Here is a 10,206-nt window from a genome sequence, read left to right as displayed (position 1 = left end):
CTTCCGTCAACCACTGATCAGTATGTCTACAGAGTTCCCTTTCCTGGCATTTCACATAAAGGGAATCACACAGTCTGTGGTCTTTTGCACCTGACTGACGTCTTTCTCTGAGCATGTTTCCTGAGGTTCTTCCGTTGTGGCGTGTGTCATTCCTGAATGTCACGTTCTGTTTATCCGTTCACCCACTGATGGATGTTTGAGTAGATTTCAGTTCAGAGCTGCTCTAACCATTTGCCTCTAAGTCGTTATAAAAACATACATATGTTGTCCCTTCTCTCGGCCTGCCTGCTCATTACACACTGGCATTCCAGGGATTCTGAAATATGAACTCCTCTTCTCTTACACAAAATATTAACCTTGCACCATGTCTCCCAGTCTATGGGGACCACCTGTATACCTCACCCCTGATCACAGAAACAGAAGGCCTCGAGTTTTTTCTTTTTTTTCTTTTCTTTTGTTTTTTTTTAAAAGACAGGGTCTCCCTCTGTGGCCCATGGTGGAGTGCAGTGGCTTGACCATGGCTCACTGGAACCTCAACCTCCCGGGCTCAGGCGACCCTTCACCTCAGCCTTCTGAGGTGCTGGGACTACAGGTGCATGCCACCATCCCCGGTCTCAACTCCTTAGCGTCAGCCTTGCTCACATACATTGGCCATCTCCCTTCAGGCCCTTCTGCCTCAACTTGCTGATTCTGTATTGTATAACCTCAGAAAGTGTTCTAAAATCCACTCCGCCACCAGCGTAGACATCTGGAGTTATAACTATATCACTTGTTATCCGAATCCATGTGGTCCCCAAGTTTCAGATATTGGTAGTGAGAGTCGAGATCTCAAAAAATATTTGCTTCTTCTCCCTCCCTCATTTCCCCTCCTTCTGTCATCAAGTCCCAGAGCAGAACGCTTCTCAAACTCTAATCTGCATGTGCATTCTAGGGAACCTTGTTAACATGCAGATTCTGATGCAATAGGTCTGGAGCCAGTGATTCCACACTTCTAACCCACTCCCAGATGATGTCAATGGTGCTGGTCTGGGGACCACACCGTGAGCAGCAAGACTGTAGCAAGATGCTCCATCTCTACCAAATACCTTTTATAAAAAGAGGCATGCTGGGCACAGTGGATCCTGCCTGTAATCCCAACACTTTGGGAGGCCAAGGTGGGCGGATCACCTGAGGTCAAGAGTTCAAGACCACCTTGACCAATATGGTGAAACCCCTGTCTGTCCTAAAAATACTAACATTAGCCAGGTGTGGTGGCAGGCGCCTGTAGTCACAGCTACTCAGGAGGCTGAGACAGGAGAATTGCTTGAACCCAGGAGGTGGAGGTCGCAGTGAGCCAAAATTGCGACAGAGCAAGACTCCATCTTTTCAAAAGAGAAAGAGAGAGAGAGAGAGAGAGAGAGGGAGAAAAATGAAAGAAAGAAGGAAGGAAGGAAAGAAGAAAGAAGAAGCATATGGGACTGGCGCAGTGGCTCACGCCTGCAATCTCAGCAGTTTGGAAGGCTGAGGCGGGCGGATCACTTGAGGTCAGGAGTTCAAGACTAGCCTGGCCAACATGGTGAACCCCGTCTCTACTAAAACCACAAAAATTGGCCGAACGTGGTAGCACATGCCTGTAGTCCCAGCTACTCAGGAGGTTGAGGCAGAACTGCTTGAACCCGAGCGGCGCAGGTTGCAGTGAGCCAAGATCACGCCACTGGACTCTAGCCAAGATGACGGAGCAAAACTTCGTGTCCAAAAAAAAAAAAAAAAAAAAAAAAAAAGTTAGCCGGTCATGGTGATGCGCGCCTGTAGTCTCAGCTCATGGGGAGGCTGAGGCAGAAGGATCGCCTCCTTGACTTTGGAGCGCCCCGGGGCTCATTCCTGGGCGTCCTGCCTGTGGGCGAACACTCTTTATCCTTCGAAGGCGCTCCTCCAGACCCACGGTCTCCAAAGAGTCCCAGCCTGGAGTCCACAATGGCACATCCAGCGGCCTGGCTGACACCTCTGCTTGGCCGTCTGGCTTGCCGCCTCTCTAGCTCGTCCTCTCCAAAACCGATCAGGACATCCCGCGCCCTCCCCCACTCCCTACCCCCAACCCCCAATCCCCCAGCCCCCCAACCCCGAACCGACAAACCTAGTCCTCGCCCAACTCTGAATGCGGCAGTCGCTCTGGCCTACACCCTTGGAGTCACCCTCCACTCCTTTCTCTCACCCCCATCCCAGGTCTCCGCAAAGGCCGTCAGCTCTGCTTTCAAAGTACAGCCAGAATCTGGCCACCTCTCAGCCCCCGCAGTGCCCTACCCGGGCCCAGGCCCTCGCTGCCTTCCCGTTTCTCTACCCAGGCCCCGGTAACTGGTCCGAACTCTCGCGTTCCCAGGGAGGTGGTGGTCGCGCTCGGGGCGCCACCGCCCACCCTCAGCGCGCCCCCTCTGAGGGTGGGTGGTGGTCGCTCTCGGGGCGCCACCGCCCACCCTCAGCGCGCCCCCTCTGAGGGAGGGGAGCCCACGAGGCCCCGCCAGATCCGACGCCCTCCGGGGTCACCTCCCGGACCCCTGCCCCTCCCGCCCAGCCCCCCGTCCCGCGCCGCCCCAGCCACTCGGTCCTCCGGGCGCACCCCGGGGCTTCGGAACCGGCGGTTCCCTCTGCGTTCCAGGCCCCTCGCCCCCTTCCCGGGCAGAAGCGGCTTCGCAGCGCCACACACGAAGCGGAGGGGCCCGTTTCCCAGGGCTCCGCCCAGGCCTCGAACCTGTGGGGGCGAGCGCTTCCTCCCCCCGGCTGCGCCGTCGCCTGTTCGATTCGAAAACTCGCCGGGCCAGACGGTCGAGAAACGGCGAGGGGGGCGGAGACGTAAGTAACTGTCTCCTTGCGCTCAGCGACACAAAAGATGTCATCACATGTCTGTAACACATAGAACGAAGCAAGTCCAGCAAGGTGACGTCGGGGGGTGGCAACACGGGTGCTCACCCAACAATTCTTTCAACGTTATGTGTGGGGAAAAAAAATGTGTAAAGAAATGTTGGAAGCCAGCTAGGTCAGGACTGAAAAAGAGGAGGGAGGGAGGGAGGGAGGGGGAGAGAGAGAGAGAAACAAGAGGAGGAGGGGAGGGGAGGGGAGAAAGAGGAGAGAAAGAGAGAGATGTTGGAAAGAAAAGCCTCCTAGAACTCTTCTTGTCTTTTTCGTTCTGGGCTTTTCCTATTGAAGGGCCTAGAAGCGGAAGGAGCTTTCCCACGATCCCAGGGATTATTAACAAGCGCTTTCCGGTTCCCTGGCAGGCGAGCCGGCGGGGAGAAAGGAGCTCGGCGCCTGTGGGGCGGGGCATGCAAATTTAAAATGGCTGTTTCGCCCGGGAGCTATGGGAGCAAAAAGAGAAAGTAAATATCCCCCGAAACTTGTAACGCTATTACTTACACGATGTTGCAAATTGTCACAAGGAGTACCGTGTGAAGGTAGGGAAGAGAGGGTTTCTTTTACTTGACGATGACTTTTCTTACCGTGAGCTGAGGGTGAGTGGACCAATGTGTCCTGTGGCCTGCGCGCCGGCCGCGCGCGTGACGTGTCGGCCTTTACGGCTGAGCGCTCTGCGTAGTGTCTGTTCTTGTCATTGTCTCGTCATAGAGGTATGCGTGGTGGCTGTTCTTGTCGTTGTCGGGGTGACAGCTGATACCCGTCCTCCGCCGGAGGACGGGCTGTCAGAGTCAGTCGATTTTTGGAGCCGGGTGAAGGAACGGGAGCTTCCTCCGTCCGCTCCGCGCATCGGCTTGGTATTGCGGTCCGTCCAGGGACGGTGTATCCCCTCGGGGAAAAGTGCGCTGTGCCTAACAACAGACGGTGAAAGTTGGCTTGGCTCGCGGAGCTGCCTTCGGTGCTTTTCCTGTGGTCTTTTCTGCTGTCTCGTTAGCGGACGCTGCTGTGCTTGTGCCTCGCTCTGCTTGGCGGTCAGCGAGCCTCTCCAGGGGAAGGGCTGCTGTGTTGTCCTGTTTGAGGCTTCAACCACGTATTGCTTGCTGGGAACCTGACACACCGAGAGAAGCTTCGGGGCGTGTTGCTAAGTTTCAAGACTCCCGCAGTTAAAACGTGAAGAAAGCCAAACAGTAACGTAGCAAGCAATTTGGTTTGGTCTTCACCGTTATCTGCGGTTACGGTTACTTCTGTTCTTGGGTGTTTTCCTCGCTCTCCTTTTTCTTCCAGACAAGTCTCGCTTTGTTGCCCGGGCTGGAGTGGAGGTGGCGCCATCTCCGCTCATTCTAACTTCCGGTTCCCGGGTTCAAGGCCATTCTCCCGCCTCAGCCTCCCCAGTACTTGGGACTACAGGCATGCACCACCACCACGCCCGGCTAACTTTTCTATTTTTCGCTGTTTATTTTTTTTGAGGGAGAATCTCGCTCTCTCCCCGAAGCTGGAGTCCAGTGTGGTGTCATCTTGGGTCACTGCAACCTCCACCTCCCGGGTTCAAGCTATTCTCCCGCCTCAGCCTCCCTAGTAGCTGGGACTGTACTCCTGCCTCAGCCTCCCTTAGTAGCTGGGACTATATTAGTAGCTGGCTAATTTTTGTGTTTTTACTACAGGCTGGGTGTCACCGTGTTCCTCAGGCTGCTCTTGAACTTCCGGGCTCAAGCCATCTACCCGCCTCAGCCTCTCAAAGCGCTGGGATTACAGGCGAGAGCCACCATGCCAGCCTCGGGAAGGTTTTCAAGAGCTCAGTTGCAGCCACGGTGTGATGATGTCTGCAGGCTATCCACGTGGGGACGGATGTCCAGAGTGCATTTGCTCAGGAGCCCGGAGCTCAGGGGAGGCCTTTGTCGGAGGGGTGGACTCGGGTGGTCAGTGAGAAACAGACCCACGAGCCCTGAGATGGGTGGGATTCCCCAGGGAGCAATGGGGTGAGAGGAGGAAAGTGGCCCATGGCACTGTCATGAGCATCTCTACATTCAAGGCAGGGAAATCAAGTGAAGGATGGAGAAGCAGCATCTGGAGAGGCAGAAGGAAAACCGTGGGACTTTAAAAGGCCACAAAACTGCAAGTGCCTGAAGCCAAGCAAAGTAAGGACTTGAGGAAGGGAACGGGAGCGGCCCTCAGCATCCAGGGACTGAGAGGCCAGAAGGAATTCAGACAGCCTGGAGAGGCGGGCTCCCAAGAGGTATTTCTAGGGGTGGCTAGAGAAGGGGACTGGAGATTTGGAGGACAGTTATCTCGACAGAGGGTGACAGTGCCAAGAAGGGTTCTCTCCAGAAAACGTAGACTTGAACAAGGACTGAGACGGCATTGGAGAACTTGCAGGAGACCAAGGGAGCCATCAGGAAAGCAACAAGAGGTGGCGGTCAGGTCCTCCTGTGACCTTGCGGACAGGCAGCCATAGACCACCCAGGATTAGCCCTTATTGGACACAAAAGGAAACTCCCAGGCTCTTAGGTGTGGGTAAAAGGAGGTTACCTCAGTCTCAGCAAGTATGTCTGTCTCAGAACCAGATTTCATGGCCCGGGTGCCAGGACTTCCTGAGGAGCGGAGTGAGGGTCTTGATGGTAGCAAGAGGCGTTATGGGCCGCTGGGACTTGGTGTGTGAAAGGCAAGAAGCGCACAGTTGTCGGGGAGGGGGTCCTCTGCCTCCCCGTAGGTTCTTGAGGCCACCGAAAACCAGCTGCATCCCCCCCCGACCACATCCTTTCAGCATGCGCCACCCTTGGGGAAAGCCCCCTGTGAACTGTCAGGATGGTTGTTCTCATTTCCCCCGAAATTTGGAGGCCACTCTGAGGTCTAGTACAGCTCAGAGGTCTAGGGTAGCCAACTCCCCCTGATTGCCTGGGACTTTGCCAGTTTTAGTTCTGAAAGTCCCATATTCCAGGAAACCCCTCATCCCCTAGCAAACTGGGATGACTGGTTACCCCACTGGGAGCTCAGACCTCCTCCTTCACTAGTGAGTTTTGAGGTCACAGGGACCATCCTAAGTTGTGAGACGGAGGGCCTCCGGGCTCCTGCAAGAGTCTGCACTCTCCTACCTGCATCCTGTGCCCGAGGAGTGCAACATAAAATAGAAAGTGAAAAACACCATCTTGGCTATTGTAAATAATGATTTTATGAAGAAAAAAAAAGAAAGAAAGAAAGAAAAAGAGAAAAACACTGTGACAAGTGGAGAGAGAGGGAAGAAGAAAGAAAAAAGCTTCATATTTTACTGCATTTTTTCCCTTTCAACAGTGATGGTATCTCACTACGTTGCTCAGGCTGGTCTCAACCTCCCGGGCTGAGCTGATGCTCCCGCCTCAGCCTGCCTGAGTAGCTAGAACCACAGGTACACACCACCATGCCTGGCTAATTTTTAACTTATTGTTATTGTTACTACTATTATTTTTGTATAGTATCCCTATATTGTTCAGGCTGGTCTTGAATTGCTGGGCTCAGGTGATCTTCCCACCTTGCCCTCCCAAAGTGTTGGGATTGCAGGCATGAGCCGCCATCCCCAGCCTCCTCTATACGTCTTTTTGGTCCACTTTTTTTTTTTTTTTTTTAACAATATTTATTATTATTTTTTTAAACTTATTTGTAGAGACGCGGGCATGCTATATTGCCTAAGCTGGTCTCAAACTCTTGGACTCAAGCACTCCGCCCACCTTGGCCTCCAAAAGTGCTGGAATTACAGGCATGAAACACCGTGCCTGGCCCTTATATACTTTCATAGTTCCATTTTTTTCACTTTGAAATCTTGGACCCGCTTGGCATTTATCTTGATGTACTGTGAATGAGCCATGATTGTAACACCGCACTCCAACCTGGACAACAGAGGGAAACCTTATCTCAAAAGAAAGATGGATAGATAGATAGATAGATAGATACATACATACATACATACATACATACATACATACATACATACATACATGGGCCAGGCACAGTGGCTCACGTGGGAGGCTGAGATGGGTGTCTGCCATATTGTACTTTGCAGGATAATAGAATGGAGATGACAATGACAGGGTGGAGACTGGGATAAAGTGAAATGAGGGAAACCCTTGCTGAGATGGAAAAAAAAAAAAAAAAAAAAAGTAAGGGAGCACCAAAAGATTCAGCACTCCAGATAAATGTCTTGATTATCTAATAATTGCGATAAGATATATTGCATTGAACTATTATTTACTTTGATTACTGAAGGGTTCAGGAGAAACACCTTCTGAAATTCAGCCCTGGAGGACTGGCCTCACCCTAATCCTGGCTGTGGCTAATAATAATGCCCACCTCTTAAGGCTGTTGAGTGAATTAGAGCCCCTCAGCCCGAGGCTGGCATTGGGATGGGCACAGTTTATGTTTTTTGACCTGGTTGTTTGTTCAACAGGCATCCTGCAGGGGGAGCATGACTAGCTGAGTGTCACTCTCGGATCTATGATACCTTCTTGCTCTTCTGAAATCAAATAAAAGAGACATAAACTCCCAACTCCACTGTCGTGTTAGGAAGGAGGACGGGAAAGGTAAATGCAGAAGCTACAGACGGCAGTCTGTGTCTCAGAGAGACTTACCCAGCTTTGCTGGGGGCCTTGACGCCCGTCTTCCCCCGGAGCACCCGGCGGACACTCCAGTCCTCTGGTGCCCGGCCGCCCCGAGCCCGATCTTTCCCCTTCACGCCTGCCAGGGCCAATAGCCTCCGTCATTTCTTCGCTCCACAAAAGTTTATTGAGCGTCTTCAAATCTCCAGGCACCAGACTAGCGCGGGGAAACCGGGATAAGTGTTGATGAGGGTCTCAGCCCTCAGTGATGGGATTTCAGAAGGGGAGATAAAGGACTGCCCAGAAGGGTGGTGAGTGGAGTAGTTGATGGGAATAACGGGGTACGATGAACTACGTAGGAGGGCTGCCAGTCACATATGGAGGCGGGGAGTGCGGAGGGCCCTTAATGAAGGGAGGCTTCCCGGACGGGTGACACCCAAGCGGAGTCCTGACAACCTGCGTCAGGAATAGCCAGGCGAGGAGGAGGAGGAGGAGGAGGAGGAGGAGGAGGAGGAGGTGAGAGGAAATTCGCGTCCCAAGAAAAGAGGCAGCTTTCCCTACACGGCACAGGACACGGTCCGTGCATAGATGCCACGGGAGGCGCAGGCGCTGGGGAGAATCCTTGCCGGGCCCTCGCCGTCCACGCGCCGCCTCCCTACAACCGGTATCTGATGGTCAGCCTCCTGCCTGGCAGAGGGGAATGAGCCCCTCGTCCAGCAGGTACGAGGCTGGTCTCCCCACCCGATGGTGACGAACTAAAGACCCAGCGCCGCCTGGTCTCCTCTTACGATGATGCCTTGCGACCTCGTCTTTGTCCAGGAAAACGTGGCCCGCTCTCCGCCGACAGGTCTTTTCCACAGACCCATCTCGCCTTCGCGCCCCCGGTCTCTTTCGGTTCTGTCTTTTGGCTGGATTGACACAAACAAGGGAGTCGCCCCCAGCGGAGCCCCGGCCCCTGACGCGGAGGCGGCCGGGGGCGGAGTCAAACGAGGTGATCACGCCTCCTGGGGGACAGGGCGGGGCATGCAAATTCGAAAGGAAAGCCCGGAAACGCGGGAATAGCGAGGGTATAAGATTTCTCTTTTAAAACGTGGAGAATAAAAAATGAGCCCGAGTGTGTAATGGCGTGAACAGCGATGTGGATGAGACAAAGAGAATGAGGCAAGGAGCGAGGCTGGGGCTCTCACCGCGACTGCAATGTGGATGACGGTGGGACGGTGACGGCGGGGACGGAGGCGACAGCATCGCTTCTCGGCCTTTTGGCTAAGATCAAGTGTAGTATCTGTTCTTATCAGTTTAATATCTGATACGTCCTCTATCCGAGGACAATATATTAAATGGATTTTTGGAGCAGGGAGATGGAATAGGAGCTTGCTCCGTCCACTCCACGCATCGACCTGGTATTGCAGTACTTCCAGGAACGGTGCACCCCCCTCGGGGGACATAACGCGTTTGCAAGATCAGAATAAACGTAGTGTCTTGAGGAACTGGTGACTCTGGTTCTTCCCGTCGCTTCGCTGATGATAGAGGTCTGTGACTGGTAGGAAGCATACTGCCATACGGACAGGGCCTTTGGGCTTTTCAACTTCAGTGCTTATTACAGTGGGTTTGGAAAGTTACGAACTGGCCTAAGGAAATGGTGTGCCAGTGGTGTTGCCCTGGCTGGGCTCAAGCCCAAAGTCTTTTTTTTTTCTTCTTCTTTTTGAGATGGATTTCTGCTCTTCTCGCCCAGGCTGGAGTGCAAAGATGCGATCTAGGCTCGCTGCAACCTCTGCTTCCCAGCTTCAAGCGATTATCCTGCCTCAGCCCCCCTCGTAGCTGGGATTACAGTCACGCCCGGCTGGCTAACTTGTGTATTCTTTGTAGAGGTATCGGGTTTCACCATGTCGGCCAGGCTGGTCTCGAACTCCCGACCTCAGGAGATCCACCCGCCTGGGCCTCCTAAAGTGCTGGGATTACAGGCGTCAGCCTGGACCCCCTCCCAAACTTCAGCCCCTGGAGTAGTTGGCACTTTAAGGCAGGCACCAACGTACCAGCTACAAACTTTCTTTTTGGCCCAGGAAAAACCGAGGCACCGCCAGTTTATTTATCGAGGAACACACAGGAGCAGAACTCGAGTTCAAACATTGTGCGCACATGTGCAATGACGGCCTTGACACCTATCTTCCCCCAGAGCACCTGGCAGACACCCTTGCCCTTTGGTGTCCTCCCACCCCAAGCCCGATCTTCCCCCTTCACCCCTGGCCCATAACTGCGTCCTCTCTGATTGACTCTGTTGTGCTCATCACGGCCTATCCGTCATTTCTTCCCTCCACAGAGGTTTACCGAGTGCCTTCAACTCGCCAGGCACCAGACTAGTGTGGGGAAAAGGGGATAAGTGTTGATGAGGGTCCCAGCCCTCAGTGATGGGATTTCAGAGCCGGAGATAAAGGATTGCCCAGGAGGGTAGTAAGTGGAGTAGTTGATAGAAATAACGGAGTGCGGCTGGGCGTGGTGGCTCACGCCGGTAATCCAAGCACTTTGGAGGCCAAGGTGGGCGGATCACCTGAGGTCGGGAGTTCAAGACCAGCCTGACCAAGATGGTGAATCTTTCTCCCGTCTTTAAGAAAGAAAGAAAGGAAGAAAAAGAAAGGAGTGCCATAAAATACACAGGAGGGCTGCTAGTCACATACGGGGCATGAAGTAGCACTTCATGCTACCGATGCGTCTTCAGGCTCTATTCTAGGTATGTATGTCCTTTTAAGGATCAGCCACCAGCAGC

General features: G+C 53.4%; 1 non-coding gene across 1 annotated transcript; it reads left to right on the top strand.

Annotated features, from left to right (window-relative positions):
• The first annotated feature begins 8,688 nt into the window (after positions 1–8,688).
• On the top strand, positions 8,689–8,879 carry LOC135271751 (U2 spliceosomal RNA). Its single transcript, XR_010339885.1, has one exon. It is a non-coding gene; the product is annotated as a U2 spliceosomal RNA (small nuclear RNA).
• The last annotated feature ends 1,327 nt before the right edge of the window (positions 8,880–10,206 follow it).

The sequence above is a fragment of the Aotus nancymaae genome, unplaced genomic scaffold (assembly GCF_030222135.1).
Source record: "Aotus nancymaae isolate 86718 unplaced genomic scaffold, 86718_ANA_hifiasm-v0.15.2.pri h1tg000089l, whole genome shotgun sequence".
NCBI classification, from domain to species: Eukaryota; Metazoa; Chordata; class Mammalia; order Primates; family Aotidae; genus Aotus; species Aotus nancymaae.
The sequence above is the reverse complement of the archived record's forward strand: the minus strand, read 5'-3'. Positions and strand labels throughout refer to the sequence as shown.